At 46.0% G+C, this 16,601-nt stretch overlaps 1 long non-coding RNA gene across 2 annotated transcripts; it reads left to right on the top strand.

Moving 5' to 3' along the window:
• Positions 1-2,902: 2,902 nt before the first annotated feature.
• On the top strand, positions 2,903-12,862 carry LOC118501986. 2 transcript variants are annotated; one of them, XR_004904654.1, is made up of 5 exons: positions 2,903-3,426; positions 4,020-4,205; positions 7,055-7,396; positions 8,392-8,569; positions 9,512-12,862. It is a non-coding gene; the product is annotated as an uncharacterized LOC118501986 (long non-coding RNA). The 2 variants fall into 2 exon arrangements; XR_004904655.1 differs by lacking the exon at positions 4,020-4,205 and having other exon boundaries at positions 2,906-3,426; positions 9,512-12,861.
• Positions 12,863-16,601: the final 3,739 nt, after the last annotated feature.

The raw sequence follows: 16,601 nt of genomic DNA, 5'->3' as shown, positions 1-16,601 counted from the left end.
TGATTGGAGGAGATGGCTCTCCCCACTCTTGAGGCTTCACCAATCGCAAACCCAAAACCGGCCTCCATTTCCGCTCCCGGAAACCCCGGAACCAGAAGCGGAAGCGTCGGTAAACGTGCTGGCGGCCAATTTATTCTCCGGACTTTCTCATCAGATTAGAGTAGCGTTTTGATTCTTCGCAGAGGTTGAGCCTCTGGTGTTGACGTGGGCACTGTCCTACGGTGGGGGACGTCGTGTGATCTCACCAGAGGCTGTCCAACGAAAGCCTAGGCGCTCTGCCGGCTGATGTGTGAGACGGGGAGTTTGCTGGTGGAACAACTCCGAAACGCTGCTTGCGAGTTTATTTGCCACCTTGGCCAAGTGAACAACAAAGTTTCTCTGCTGTAGTTTCCACATCTGCAAAATGGCGATATCGCTTCCCCTACAGTGGGCCGTGATGTGGCCCTGCTGCAGCTCTCTGAGGATAGACGAGTGGCGGCTCCAAGGACTTGGGGAGCCTGGGATCCCCTAGTTCCTCCCTCCCCACCTCCCTCTAGCCCATCACAAATTCTAAATATTACCCAATATGTCTTAATTTTCAGGACATGGCTGTTCTATCTTTCACAATTGATTGCTCAGTTGGTAGTGTGATGAGTGTGTGGCCTATTTAAAAAAAAACTTAGGAAGAGAGAGAGAAACATCAACTTGTTTCCACTTATTTATGCATTCATTGGTTCGTTCTTGCATGTGCTGTGATTGGGGATGGAACTGTAACCTCGGCATATCAGGAGGATGTTCTAACCAATTGGGCCACCCAGCCAAGGCGATCAATCAGCCTTTTATATTTCAAAATCCTGTAGAGAAACTCAGAAAGTGGTCTAAAAGACATTTCTTTGCAGTGTGTAATGCGTACTTGATAATTCTAACACCTCACACCAGTGGCTGTGCTGAGATGAGTTCTGCGTGCAGTCTAGGGCCACAGAGTCCCACTTCCCACGGGGAAAAAGGGCCGTGGGTTCCGGGTTGCTGATCTCAACCCGAGACTTTGAGTTCGGGGAGGAGAGTCAGGACTCCAGTGTGAAAGGTCAAACGTCAGACTGGAGCCAGCTCTGCTTTACAGAAGATGACATCACTGTTAGTGTTTTTGTTCTTGAAAATGGGGCATTGACCAACGGTGACTTTGTCAGGTGACTTTGTCGCCGGACGACCCCTGACCTTTCAAGTCACCAAGCCCTTAGTCCTGTCCAGGTTCCAGATAAGGGGCGCTCCACAGAGACTGAGTCAGGATTTTCTGATCCCAGCGGAGGATGCTAGGGAAGCTGCGGAGCTAGGGACAGTGGCTGAACTATCCAATCAGAGTCACGGAAAAGGAGAGTGCCTGGCAGCATTGTGCAATTAGGGCATGGGGCGGGTTTCAGAGAACTGTCCAATCAGGGTGAGGGGGCTCCCACAATCTTCCAGTCAGGACCAGGGGCGGACACACACATAGTGGGTACACCGTTCCACTTTGCCAGAGTTTCGGGCCGCAGAGGACGCCCGGGATTTGAATTCTTAAATGACCGGGAGATGGTGAGTGGGCGGGGCCGGGGCTCAAGCCGAAACCTGGAGGGGCTGGTTCGAACCAGAAGAATTGGCTGGAAGCGGCTGCAGGCCCGGGTTCCCGCGCACCACCCCTAACCTCCAGGGTCCGGATCTGAGTTTTCTTCCTACTGCGCGGAGTGGGGTCCTGGAGTTCTGTCCCTGCCACCCCTTGGGGACATGTCCCTTGGGTCCGGACTGGAGTGCCTGCCCTCTGCCAGGGGGTGGGACACCGGCGTCACGTCCTGGCCTGTTCCCATTTAGGGGGCCCGGGTGTCCGCCCTCGGCCATGCCCGGTGTTTTGGGTCTTCCCGTGCTCCCTCAGCTTCACACCCGTCCCAAGCCCAGATCCTAGTCCTTTGGCTGGGTGGTGTCCGAGGGACTGGACGGCCATGGGCGCTGGGGGTCACGGTGGGGGGCGGCCACGTCGGGGGAACCTCCCTGGAACAGATAAAACCAAACCCGGTTTTGATTAAAGAGAGACGTTATTTCTGTTAAAACAAAATCGAACTGAGTAAATTTAAAGATCTAATTGGCTTTATTTAACGATTCATAAATGAAGGTCACCCCATCCCATCCCAGCAGATAGAAAGGTGTTCCTAGGAGCTGTAGCTTTTTACAGTTATGAGAGAGGGAACTAGGAAGTTATACTAGCAAGGAGCTGATTGTGGCAAGGTCACTTTCCTTTAAGGGAAGGTGGGATCTTTCGGGCAGATGACCTCACTAGTGCTGACCAGTAATTCTTGATTGCCAGGTTTAAGATTCCATTCAAGGGATAGGCTGAAACTAAGTTTGGTGAGTGTGGTTTAGCATAAATGACCCCATGGGGGCCTGTTTTGTTTTTAACATCCAAGACTGTTGCAACAGGAATGTGGCTCACATCTCAGAGGGCTTTTTTCAATGGAAGGAATGTGAGCAGGAAGGCGGTGTGACAGGAACCATTCCCAGTATGCTGGGCACGTTCTCGGCTCACAACAGCAGAGCCTTGTTCTGCAGTCTCAGTGTTTGTTCAGACCTAGTGTGGGGCAGTGTCCTGGACGGTGGGGAGGACAGGAGACTGACTAAAGTTTGGGTAAGAAATGGGCAATTGTGATCAGTTGGTCCAGGCTATGGCAAATATAAAATCCAAACTTAGTAAGGGGAGACTTTCATTCAAAAGAATTATTTCTGCAAGGGGCAGGGAGAAGGGGCTCCACACTGGGGGCAAGGGCCTTGTGGTAGGGAGAAAGCTCTGACCTTACCACCTGCAAGTGTCTCAAGAGTTCGGCTTTCTGAGTTTTGCTTTTATAGACAGGAGTCAATAAAAGTAGGAGGGACTGGGTTGGGATGGCAGGTCCCCAGGCCAGCCTGTCCTTGGAAAGGGTGTCTGAGGGCTCAGGCTGAGGGCGGGGGCAAAGTTTAGGGGTCTAGGGGAAAAACAGTAGCTGAACCAGGTCTGGCCAACAAGCATTTCCTCCGCTTGGTCAGTGGAGATCTTTAGTTCAGCCCAATCAATGATCATAAGCATGATGGGGATTGGGGAGCATCTGTTTCAGCCTTATCTTGGATAAACAAGGGGAAGGGTGTTCTTAAGTGTGCCCTTTTTCCAGAACAAGTGGATGAAGGGGATCCTTCTATCTTCCTTGGATGTTTCGAGGAGCACAGGACTCAGGGAGGATTCCACATTGTCACCTGATACCTATGAGCAGCCTGTGTCCAGCTCAGCACTAAGAGCTTTCCCTTATTCCAGCCTCAGGTTTCAATAGATGTAAGATGACTGAATTCCTTCTGCCATTTTCTCCATGATAGTGAGTGAGTTAGTGTCTCAGATCTGTTCGTTCTGTCCTGCGAACCCCTGTTTTTATGGGGCTGAACCAGAGAAGCTGCTGGGTAAAAGTGTCAATATAGAAAGTGTCCTCTCTTCCAGTGGAATTGCGGGGGAAATGCACGAAGTTCCACACCTTCATGAGAGGTGGGTGGAGATTTGGATTAAAATATTCATAAACCTCATAGTGACTCTTTGATTCGGAGTACAGAGTGTGATATTGTGATCCTGTCCCACTTGCTGTTAATAGTTGGTTGTCAAAGATGAATGTAAATCCTGTGAAATGTGACCTGTGAAACTGGGTGCATTCAGTTCTGATGAGTTAATTTACAATTTGCTATTATAGTCGTAATGATGATGATGATAGTAAACTATTACCTGTTTTCTGCAAGTTTCCAGTTATTAAAAACCATAGAAGTGCCCCAGAATCCCCCCCCCCCACACACACACACACTTTTTTCTTGAACTTGGGTGAAAGCAGGGATTCTATGGGATCTCATTCATATGCTGGGACAGGCAGGGCCTTTGTCTCATCTAAATGACGCCCGGTGCTTGAAGAGATGCATCTCATGGGTTGGAACAAGCTGCGCCCAAAGCTGGGCTGTGCAGGAGGTGAAGGAAGGCGCAGTGGGGCCTCGCTGGGCACTTTCCCCTGCAGGTGGCCTGCAGACTCCAGAACCACCCAAAAGTGTTGGGTGCTTAGAGAAGCCACAGAGCCCGAGAGAGGGAGACCCACCTGCAGATGGGCTGGGATGGCTTGTGGCTACCTAGGGTTGCTTCCTAAAGCTTGGTTTTGGCATCCTGCACAGAGCTGGCGGAGTTAGCTGGGATTTGTGCAAACCGAGTAAGTCTGGGAAGGTTAGACTTGGGGAGTGAACCTTTGGATTTCACTGCTGGATGGAAATTGGCGACTTTGAGAGTTCATTTTGGTGAGAACTTAAACTGATTCCAGCTGAGTATTTCCCCCTCAGTGAGAATTGAGGGCCTGGAGGAGGGGAGTTCCCACACGGAGGAGAGAGAGCAGGGTGCGTGGAGATCCAGAGTCTGGTTTCCAGGGGAAGGGTGGGGCTTGCTGCTTCCCAGGAAGGGACCACCCTGGGCTACCTGTCAGCTGGGAGAGCCCAGCACCCACCCCTCAGCTCGGGAGGACCTAGACCTTCTGCCTTGGGTTCCCTTGTGCGCTGTGGGAAGCAGGCTTCGGATCTGAGCTGGCTCACTGTGGCTGCTCTTCCCTTTTGTTTCCTGGAGAGGATCTTGCTGCCATGTGACCCTAGACTGCACCACCATTTAACAGTGTTGTCTCATTATTTCAGTGTATGAGATTTTCATTTTCTCCACTGTTAGCACTGCTCAGGGTGTGGCCTCATGATGACCACAGTCCTGGTTCTGGTTACTCTTTGCAGCTTCGATCTGTTCATCACCACCAAGCAGTTAGCTGTGTCACAAGCTCTAGTATAAATCCCGTTCCACGAAAAGGCCAATTCCAATTCTTCATCCAAAGGTGCTCGGTTGTCAGACACCATCCAGTACCAGTCCCCAGCCTAATGGCCAGCAGATGACAAAGCAGCAGAAGCAAAAGGAAGACTTGAGGAAACTCCTTGGAGAAGACAGACATCCTCTTCTTCATGAATACTCGTGTGCTTCGCGGGGCTTGGAGAGGAACTCCCTGCGGGGATAGTTCTGGCTGACTTGACCAGTTTTATATACATTCTGAGTTTTGCTTTAAGATGCTTTTGACTTCTTTTCTTCTCTCAATATAATCCTCAGACCGAGAGCTTTTTTCCGCCCAGTGCTTTGGGTATCTGGCACTGTGAGTATCTTGTTGGGTCTGTGAGCCACGTGGGCTGTCACAATGACAACTCTTGGAGCTGATCCAGCAGGATTTTTTCCATGTCACCATTGTAAGTAGAAACTAAGGCTGGAACACTGCTCCCATTCCTGTTATTGCTGAAGTGCAACTCTACCCAGGAGCTGTCTTCTTGCGTTCTGGGGTCCCACTCTACATGCACCAGCGGGAGGGCACTGCAGCCCCCAGGGCCAGGGCAGGGGTAGGGAGTTCAGTAGGGGTGGGGGGGGCAGGCCTGCCATGAGCCAGAGGGGAAGCGCTGGGTTGTAAGTGCTGCAGCGTCATCCCAGGGCCCCTGTGGACTCTCCTTTGAATATTTCTTGGTGGTCCCTTTTTTGGTTTCAGTAATACTCTGCAATTTCTTTCTACGGTTAGAAATCACTGATTTTTGAATATGTGATACCTGCCCTAGGAAGTGTTCAAAGATTGCATTTAGTGTGTGGGGCATATTCGAATAGACTGATTTTCTTCCCTTTTTTTTCTTTAAAGATTTTGTTTATTCTTAGGGGGGAAGAGAGGGAGAAAAGGAAGGAGAGAAACATGGATGTATGAGAGAAACGTTGATTAGTTGCCTCTCGCACATGCCCCAGCCTGGGGCTGGGCCTCGCAACCCCAGCACATACCCTGATTGGAAATCAAACCAGCTACCTTTCACTTTGTGGGATGGCTCCCAAGAAACTGAGCTACACTGGTTAAGACTCCTTTTTTTTTCTTCTAATTTTTATTTATTGCTTTTAGAGAGAGAGTCGATTTGTCGTTCCACTTATTTGTGTGTTCGTTGGTTAATTCTTGTATGTGCCCTGAACAGGGATCTAACCCGCAACCTTGGTGTATTGGGATGACACTCTAACCGACTGAGCTACTGGGCCAGGGTCCGATTTTGTTTCTTTAGTGACCATGGACATGCACAGATGTTCTGTTCACTTGCATCATCTCAGTTCTGTTTACTGATGTCTATACATTTATCTCATTACACGTAACTAAGAAAATCTCTTCCCACAAGTGGTTTGTAAATGTCCACAATCTGCTTGATCTGTGAAACATGTATAATTTTGTTCCTTTTAAAAAATACTTTCTTAACCCTGGCTGGTGTGGCTCAGTGGATTGAGCACAGCCTGTGAACCAAAGCGTCGCTGGTTTGATTCCTAGCCAGGGCACAATCCTGGGTTTTGGGCCAGGTCTCCAGTAGGGGGCATGCAAGAGGCAACCACCCATTGATGTTTGTCTCCTTTTCTTTCTCCTTCCCTTCCTATCTCTCTAAAAATAAATAAATAGAATCTTTAAAAAAGAAAATTATAAAAAACAAAAATAAAAATACTTTATTATATTTGCCCAATTTAGATTTTTTAAAATTAAAATTGCCATTTTTATCAAATTCTCGATACTTGGTTGTTAATTTGAAAGGCCCTCCTGGCTTGACAGATTCTTCAGGAACCAGGCATTCCTCCCACCCGACAGACATGCCAGGCCCAGGCCCAGGCCCAGGCCCTGGCCTGTGCCCATGCCTGCAGTGTTCACCTCCTCTTGGGAGGGTTGTGTCTCTGCCTCTGTCGGAGATGAGGGGCTAGCCCAGGCTCTGCAGCGCTGTTGCTTTCCAAGGCGAGAGTTGTTCACATCACGCTGCCTCAGAAACCTCAGGGCTCACAAAACCCTGACAGTCCGGTTGCAGGCCTTCTAGCTGACGAGGAAATAACTTTTGGGCAGCCAAGTATCCATTTCCATGTTATCTGAATGACGATTTCATTCTTTAATCTTTGTCTTACTCAGTAGCTGCTTTACCTCAGTAAAAATCATCCTTATAATTATCTGCAGATAAGTCTGTATCAATTGTCACATTTTGCTTCCAGGTTCCAAGCACTTGCCATCACTGAGTGTACTGCATTTGGTTCACTTGCTTATTGCTATTTCCCATGAGAACGAGAGCTCAGGAGTCCTAGGAATTGAGCCCAGTTTCCTGACTGTTAGCCTTCCCCATTTCCCACACACACTGATTTGTAAATGTCCACAATCTGCTTGTGGTGAAGAGGTTGTTGAAATGGAATATGTGGGAAATTTCAGGTCATGGTGGTCTTTGCGGATGTGGCTATGAACTTCAGCCCAGAAGAGTGGGCTTTGCTGGATCATTCATTCTGAGAAGAAGCTCTACAGAGATGTGATGCTGGAGACCTTCAGGAGCCTGGCTTCCATGGGTAAGGACACCTTCACCCCTTCACTTAGATTTTAGGGAAGAAATACTTCTACAGTTGTCCCTTCTTTGGGGGACACAGTCCAAGCCTCCATGGAACCTACTGAGAATCAAGTAGCTTTTCCATGAAAACAAAGATTCATATATTAATCTGTTTATTACTGTTCATGAAAAGCCTGAGGGTCCCCATTTTTATAATTGTGAGCACAGGCTCCAGTTCACTGTGGGGCAGTGAGAGCAAATTTGTGGTTTTAGCCCCTGAGACAGCTGCACTGTGGTTAATACACATTTGATGTGGTCAGCTTGCTGTAATTAAACCTACACTTGCCCAATGTCCCTGGCCTTTAAGGCCACAGTGTCAGCCTTTTTCACAGAATGTTCATTGTTCCCCATCCTCCCCTGTGATGAGCTTTTGTCCGGTGGCCACATGCCATCCAATCTCCCAGTGGTAGCTGGGGACTGTGGAGAAAGGCTTCATCCAGGCCTCTGTTTCTGCAAACAGCAGGAAAACCACCGCCCTCGGGAGGAATAGGCTCTGAATAAGGGCATGACATTCGGGCGTGTCTGGTAGAAACAACACTCAGTCTGTCTGAGAAGGGTGATGGTTGTCTGTTACGCGGCCTCCCTGCTCGACTTTCCATCCATCCGCACTCACGTGGGGCGACTCCCCGCGTCTCCTCTGGTGAAGGGGCACTTGGGCACGAGCATTTTGCCCAGGTCCTTCCTGCTTTGCTCTTCTGATAATATTTACCCCAGTTTCAGTCTTCATTTCTTGGGTATTTCTTAGTGAAAAGACTTCCATTTTGACTTATTTTTGCTATTATTGCCAAAGTTTCAGATAGCCAAGGTCCTTGGAGTTTTTCTGTGTTCACATGTCCTTCTTATAAAATTTGTTTATATTTTGGGATCATATATGGAAAAAATCCACACATGGTCTATTTACTTTCCTCTAACACACCATTTTGATCCCAAGAAATTATATGCTACCTATTGTTGCAGAATGTTCCATGCACAAAACCAGTAGATCATGTTCTCGGTGGAATATTTTGGGGACTGAAATATCCAGTGAAGACAACATAGTAAGATTCACAAGAAACGATTCCTGCTCTGTTTCTGGAGAACACTGGGCATTTCATGACGCTGGAGACCAGCGCCAAACCCATGGGAAGCATTTGAGGTGAGCGGCACTCCTGCAGGAGGAGGGTGCTCGGCAGAACATTAGACTAACTTGTGATGCAGACACCAGCCCGCAGTTTCCACGTCATCATGGATGAAATGAGACATTCACATGGACTACCGAGTCTGGTGGAGGAAAAGGGACAGCATGGCTTTTCTTCAAGGGGACCAAAGGCCTTGGCCCTTGCCGTGACCGGCCTTTATTGGGTTTCTCAGCACATTACATGATGGTCCTCATTTACTATGCACAGGTCTGCTTTAGGTGGTTACCTTTTACAGAAAACAAAGGAGCCAATTCTGCTAATCACATCACAGAAGAGGGATATTTGCCTTTTCATTTGCAAATGAAAAGGCAAAAGTGGTTGAACCAGTTACACTCATCCTTGGAAGGTTTAGCAGGGATTTTAGGAAGTTACTTTGCAGTAAATGTCCTCTATTCAGGGTGAGGGAGTTTTTTAGCAAGAGCAAGACTCAAAGTGGCCTAGGCACATTGCAGGCCCGATTCCCCACGGGAGAACCTATCCACGGGCATGGGTCCTGTGCATCTCCGAGTGGGAGCAGGGCCCACGCCATGCAGAATGGTCTCCTACAACTTGAAATTAAAGAAGGAGCATAGCTCTAGCTAAACAATCGTGTGCTTAGAGAACGACCACCTGACAACATTTTTGTAAAAGTGATGTAGATGCTGAGTGTCTGTGCAGAATTCGGTTGGAAAGAACGATCAGGAAACCCCACTTGTAAGAAACATGGAAAGTTATGGCCATATTTGAGCTCAGCCAGAGATGTAAGCTTGTTCTATGTTGTAACAGTGCAACAGTGCCAAAAACATACCCACTCATTGAAAATGGCAAATGGGTAGTCAATATAGTCATGACCAACCATGAATGGATCATTAATCAAGACATCATCTATAACCTAATAGTGCACTTCCTATTTCGAACAGAAGTCACATGCTGGAGGCTCCCTGTGAGAGGGGTGAAGCTCATCCATGCAGAGACACCCTGAACCCGGTCACAGATCTTCCTGTGGGGGAGGGACACCTACCTGGAGTTAAACCCCAGGAATGCACTAAGTGTGGAAAACCCACTCGAGTCAGCCAAGGTCTCCCACTGGACTCAAACCTCATCCCTGTGAGGAATGTGGACAAGCCTGCACGTGCATCTCGTGTCCAAGCCCTCACGTGGAACCAGAGTGTGTGCACAAACCCTGTCACTGTGGGGACACTGGGAGAGCATCTGAGAGATACGTGAAGAGCCTCAGTAATACAAACTCCATCGAGTGTCAGGAATGTGGAAAAACCTTCACTCGCCACTCCTCCTTTTGGGGACACGTGAGAGGTCACTGTGGACAGAAAACTCATGCTTGCAAAGTATGTGGGAAAGCCTTTAGATATTATTCCTGCCTTACATGACATGTTAGAACGCACACTGGAGAGTAGCCCTGTGACTGTAAGTGTTGTGGAAAAGCTTTCAGCTGTAACTCCTGCCTACGAGAACACATGAGCACGCACACTGGGGAGAAACCCTATGAGTGTAAGAAGTGTGGGAAAGCCTTTGGTTGTCCCAAATACTTCAGAAGACATGTGAAAACGCATAGTGGAGTGAAACCCTATGAATGTCTGGAATGTGGGGAAGCCTACAGTTGTTCCTCTTCCCTTCGAGAACATGTGAGAACGCACAGCGAAGAGAAACCCTACGAATGCCAGGTGTGTGGGAAAGCTTTTAGGCGTCTCAATATTTTCAAAGCCACATGAGAATGCGTAGTGGAGTGAAAGCGTATAAATGTGAAAATTGTGGGAAAGCTTACAGTTGTTCCTCCTCCCTTCAAGAACATGCGAGAATGCACACTGGGGAGAGGCCCTTTGAATGTGAGCACTGTGGGAAAGCCTTCAGTCATCACTCCTCCCTCTGAGGCCATGTGAGAACGCACACCAGGGAGAAATATGAGTGTACCTGGGTGGAAAAGCCTCCCACTGGTCCTCATCCTTACAAAAACACACGAGGACGCATTATAAAGAGAAACCCTGTGAGTGCCAGGAGTGTGGCAGAGCCTTCTGGTATCCCACCAACCTGTGAGCTCATGTGAGGACACACAGTGGGGTGAAAACCTGAACACAAGGGCTGTGGAAAGCCTTTGTTCTTCCTTAAAACCTTGTAAATTCGAGCAAACACACTGGAGAGGAACCTTATGAATGGAAGGAGTTTGGAGAAACCTTTAGAAGTACCCATCACTTACTTTGTACATGCAAACTCAGGGCAGGATGGAAATCTTTTATTTATTATACTTGTAAAGATGATTTTGACTTTGTAAGTGTGTGCGTTGCATGTCGTTGAGTTGGCTTCAGCTCTGGTGGTCCTATGAATGAGCCCACGGCATCCTGTTTTTGACTGCCCTGCTTAGCTGCTGTAGAGTCACTTCTTTTATGGAGTCAGTTCATTTCATGGTTGGTCCTCTGTTTCCCTGCTGCATTGTTGTGTTTTCCAAGCATTATTGTGCTTTCCAAAGAACCCTGCCTTCTCATGATGTGCCTGGAGTAAGAGAACTTCGGTTTTGTCATTTTTGCCTCCAGTGATGTTTCAGGCTTCTTTTGCTCTGAGACCCGCTTGTTAATCTTACTGATGGTTCAGAGTAACTGTAGAGGTCTCCCCCAACACCATATTTCAAGTGAGTTGATCTTTTCCCCATCAGCCTCCTTCACTCTCCAGCTTTTGCACTCATACACATTCATTGGGAACACCGGGTTGCTTAGCTTCGGTCTGTAATGACACAGCTTTGCTCTGAGATCTTTCCTAATTCTTCCATTGCTGTCCTTCTGAGTCTCAGCCTTCTCTAGATTTCTTTGCTGCAGTCTTTATTTAACTTGATGAATGAAGCAAAGGTAAGCAAAATCTTCAACAATTTCTGCATGTTCATTGTCTATGTTAAAGTTATTTCTTCTGTAGTTATACTTTTCATATTCTTGATGTTCAAATGTAGTGTTGCCTGTCTCATTTTTGTTATAATTTCTTTTGGACCTGGGGTAATCTTGGTTTTTGCTTTTTTATTTTCTGTGCAACTTAATACAATTTCAGATGAAAAAATGTAGATTCTCTACTTTACATTATGTTTCTAGTATGTGATCACTTGTATTGTTAAAATTTCTCTTTTGGTCCAGTGTTACAGACTCAGGAGTTTTTTGACCTGATATCCACCCCCCACTTTACTCTGGTTTACCGAAAGATACATCTTCTACATTTGTTGCTGGTGGGTGCCACACACGTGTTTTGCACAGAAATTAGTAGTTGTTGAAAGATTTTGGAAGAAGACAGTCTCATCTGATTATGTTCATGATTTGGCCTCTGCTCACTGTCCTTGATCTTGGTTGGGAATCTGACGTGATGCATTGAGTTTACAAAAAGAAACCTTGTGGTGTAAAGGTGAAAGCTGTGTCCCAATTATTCCACTGAATCCTGTCATCAGCATGGGTGAAGTGGGAAACTTTATTTCATTGTCCTTTGGTTTGTGGTTCTGAGCTAAAGTTCCTGGGAAGAGGAAGATGCATGGGGTTTGGAAGGCAGACGTGAAGAAGCCATGGCCCTCAGATGTTCTGTACTATCAGCAGACAGGGGTGTGGGAACCCAGCGGGCCTGACTTAGGGTGCATTCTTCTCATTTCTGGCTCTGCCCAGCTGGAACTATTGCAACCAAACGCACGTTTGATGTTACTTCCCCCTTAGGCAGCAGATCCTGCACACCTTTGCACAAACTTCCCATTGTGGATATTTTGGGTGTGGAGGTTCATACAGATCCTTGCATTTCCCCATAGCTCTCTGGTTTTCCATCAGGCTTCTTTCTCAAATGACCACTCTTAGTGATCTTTTCTCATTTTCAAACCCCCTTCTTTGTTTTTGCTAATATGATTTCTGCAGGAAGCATCTTGTTCCTCCAACAGAAGACCTGTTTCCTGCCTCCTGACACTGTTAACACTGCAGGCGCAAATGCTGGACACTTACTTTCCTTATGGTGTTGAGAGACTGCGTTCCTTTTTCTGGAGACTTCCAGGGTTGAAATAAGTATTTGTGAACATATTTGATAGTTTTTGTGTTTTCTTTCACAGCTGGATTTTCTCTAAATGACAAGCCCAATTTGTTTAGTTACTTTCCATATTTATATGTGGCTACCAATGTGTTTTTTTCATTTTTTATATGTGAGTCAAAACAACGTACATTTTTGTCAAATATAGTTTTCTACATTGTTTCTTATGAAGCTATTATTACCTAGGTTTTCAAATCAGCTGCATACTAACAATATTAGATTATAATATTAAAACGTAAAATATGCCCTGGCTGGCATAGCTCAGTGGATTGAGTGTGGGCTGTGAACCAAAGTATCACAGGTTCGATTCCCAGCCAGGGCACATGCCTGGGTTGCAGGCCACGGCCCCCAGCAACCACACATTGATATTTCTCTCTCTCTCTCTTTCTCCCTCCCTTCCCTCTCTAAAAATAAATAAATAAATCTTTAAAAAACCATAAAATATGTTTTATGTAAAACATATATCATATTTTATGTTTCATCAACTAAGAAGATATGTAAAAATGTCACATTCTAGATGATTAACTTACTTTTGTAATTGTGTCAATTATTTTATATCTAAGATTGACATTACCAGTTTAGATAACTCATCACCATACCACATTGAAAAATAAACTATCTCATGTAGTGACTTTAGACTTCCGGCAAGATGGAGGAATAGGTGGACACATCGTACCTCCTCGCACAACCAAGATTAGAACAACAATAATTTACAGACAGAATAACACCCAGAACTGATAGAGGATTTATCTGAATGGAAGTCAGACAGCCAAGAAGTTGAAGTAGATCCATATATCCAGACTGGTAGGAGAAGACGAGATGGGCTGGTGCAGGTCGGCAGCGCACAGAGGTCGGGGAAAATTTGGCACGAAATCGGCGCGACAGCCATCCGGGGCGCAAGAACGCAGCGGTGATCCCTGAGTACACAAGCTGCAGCTGGGGGAACCAGTGAGGCAGCGATTGTGGACCAGGGCAGGCTCGCAGCCCAGGATCCCAGAGAAGGGTCTGAGCCCAGGAGGACGGAACTACTGCCATTGTTCCCTCCCACCCCCGCCCCCGCCCCCACATATAACGTCACAATCTAGCGACTGGGGTGCCCAGCCCTGGTGAACACCTAAGGCTCCGCCCCCCACCGTAACAAGAGCTACCAGACTGGGGGGGGGGGAGGAGAGACAGGGAAAGATATGTTCCAACAGAACAGATCAGTCCCCCAGGACTCATCCTTTTGAGCGACCAAGAAATAGCCAATCTATCAGATGTGCAGTTCAAAACACTGGTGATCAGAAAGCTCACGGAATTGGTTGATTTTGGGCGCAAGTTACATGAAAGGATGCAGGTTACCATAAAAGAGATGCAGGAAGATATACGGAGGAGAGCCAATAGTGGAAGGAAGGAATCTGAGTCTCAAAACAATACAGTGGACCAGAAGGAAGATAGAATCAACCAAGCAGGAAAGCATGATGAAATAAGAATTCAAAAAATCGAGGAAAAGCTTAAGAGCATCCAGGACACCTTTAAATGTTCCAACATCTGAATTATAGGGGTACCAGAATGGGAAGGGGAAAAGCAAAAAATTGAGCATGTATTTGAACAAATAATAAAGGAGAACTTCCCCATTCTGGCAAAGGGAACAGTCTTCCAAGAAATCCAAGAAGCTCAGAGAGCCCCAAAGAAGTTGGACCCAAGAAGAAACACACCAAGGCATATCATAATTACATTAGCCAAGGTAAAAACGAAGGAGAGAATCCTAGAAGCAGCAAGAAATAAGGGGACAGTAACCTACAAAGGAGTGCCCATCAGACTGTCAGCTGATTTCTCCAAAGAGACCTACAGGCAAGAAGGGGCTGGAAAGAAAGATTCCAAGTCATGAAAGACAAAGACCTACATCCCAGATTGCTCTATCCAGCAAAGCTCTCATTTAGAATGGAAGGGCAGATAAAATGCTTTTCAGATAAGGTCAAGTTAAAGGAGTTCATCATCACCAAGCCCTTATTTTATGAAATGCTAAAGGGACTTATCTAAGAAAAGAAGATAAAGAAAAGACATGTATAGTAAAAGGACAGCAAACTCACAATTATTAACAACCACCTAAAGCAAAACCAAAAGAAACTAAGTAAACAACTAGAACAGGAACAGAACCACAGAAATGGAGGGCACATGGAGAGTTAGCAGCAGGGGGGTGGGAGGAGGAGAGAGGGGGGAAAAGTAAAGAGAATAAGTAGCATAGATTGTAGGTTGAAAGTAGATAGGGGGAGGGCAAGAATAGTACGGGAAATGTAGAAGCTAAAGAACTCATAAGTATGACACATGGACATGAACTAAAGGGGGGAAATGTGGGTGGGAGAGGGGGTACAAGGTGGAGGGGAGAGAAGGGGGAAATGGGACAACTATAATAGCATAATCAATAAAATATATTTAAAAAAAAGAAAAAGAAACTATCTCAAATTATTTCAATGAACACAGAAAAAGCATTTTACACTGTTCACCATTCATCCATGACAAGTTTTTTAGGAGTTAAGGAATAGATGAGAACTCACAACTTTTTGAAGGGCGTCATCAAGGGCAATGTTTACAAAAGGACACATATATAGGTGGTTAAAGTTCACCCGTTCAGTAACATTATATACAAATAAGAATACTCATCACTTAAATTCCCTCAGTGGTAGACTAGATAGCCTAGCCAGTGCCATGAGAAATAGGTATACGTTTGTAAAGGGAAAAAAAGGTCACATTTTCCTCAGAGTTGCCACAACTGTGTATATAAAAATCTCAAAACTTTATGTGGATAACCATAGAGAAATGGTTATTAACAGCTTCTTAGGATTATTTCTTACTAGTTTAATATAAAGTGGAAACTTTGTTACCTTAAACTACATGCCTTCCACATTAAAACATTTTCTTGGGTCATGGGTCTTATCAGGAGCTTCTTCCTTGTTCCAGGACAGGAAGGTGGCTCTTCTGAGAATCCCCACCCCACCGGCAGGTTGCCCTGGGTAACCCACAAGTGAGGGAAACAGAGTAAAGTGTTTACAAAATGAGATTTGGTAATGATTTCTTCAATATCACAGCAAAAGCACAAGCAATGCAAGAAAGTTTATAAATTGGACTTTAAATGTTGTGCATCAAAGGTTGGCATCAAGAGGGTGAAAAGACGTCTCACAGACTGAACATATTAATAGAGTCTAACAGTGATAAGGTTTTATTATTCATAAATACATAAATAACCCTTTGAATAGATAATTTCTCCAAAGATGAAATACAAATGGCAATAAACACATGAGAAGATTCTCATCACTAGTCACCAGGGAAGGGCAAATTAAACCCACAAGGTGATACCACTTCTACCCATAAAGATGGCTAGAATAAAACAATAATAATAAAAAAAAGGGATGTGGAGAAGCGGGACCCCTTGTCCACTTTCAGTGGGAATGTGAAATGGTGCTGTGAAATGGTGCTGTGGGAAAGAGCCAGTGGTTCCTCATAAAAGTTAAACATAGAATGACTGAAGACTCTGCTGTTTCCTTCCTACCTATATCAAGACAGATACTCGAATAGGTTATGTGAATGTGCTTTGTAGCACTATTCAAAATAGCCAAAAAGTGGACGTGTCCATCAGTGGGATGTTACCGAACAGCAGATTTACCCACCTGGCAGTACCAGAGTCAAACACTGAACACCACAAGAATTGCAGGGCAGAAAGACTGGCTGTTTTCATTATGAATGGTGCCACCCAGAACACGAAGCCTATGCTCAAAGGCCCTGAGTCCTTGAATTTTCACAGACAAGGGTTTTTATAGAGCCAAATCACCAGTCATAGTGAGGGGTTTGGGGTTGTGGGTCTTGCTGATTGGTCTAGTGAGGCAAGGACAGTACATCATTTTAGATCTTCAGGTCAGTATCAGTGTCCCTCAGTCTGGTTTAATGGGAACTCAGCCAGCAGTCCTTCGCGTCAGGTGAAGC

This window comes from Phyllostomus discolor, chromosome 8 (assembly GCF_004126475.2).
Source record: "Phyllostomus discolor isolate MPI-MPIP mPhyDis1 chromosome 8, mPhyDis1.pri.v3, whole genome shotgun sequence".
NCBI lineage: Eukaryota > Metazoa > Chordata > Mammalia > Chiroptera > Phyllostomidae > Phyllostomus > Phyllostomus discolor.
This window is presented reverse-complemented; position numbering and strand designations above follow the sequence as displayed.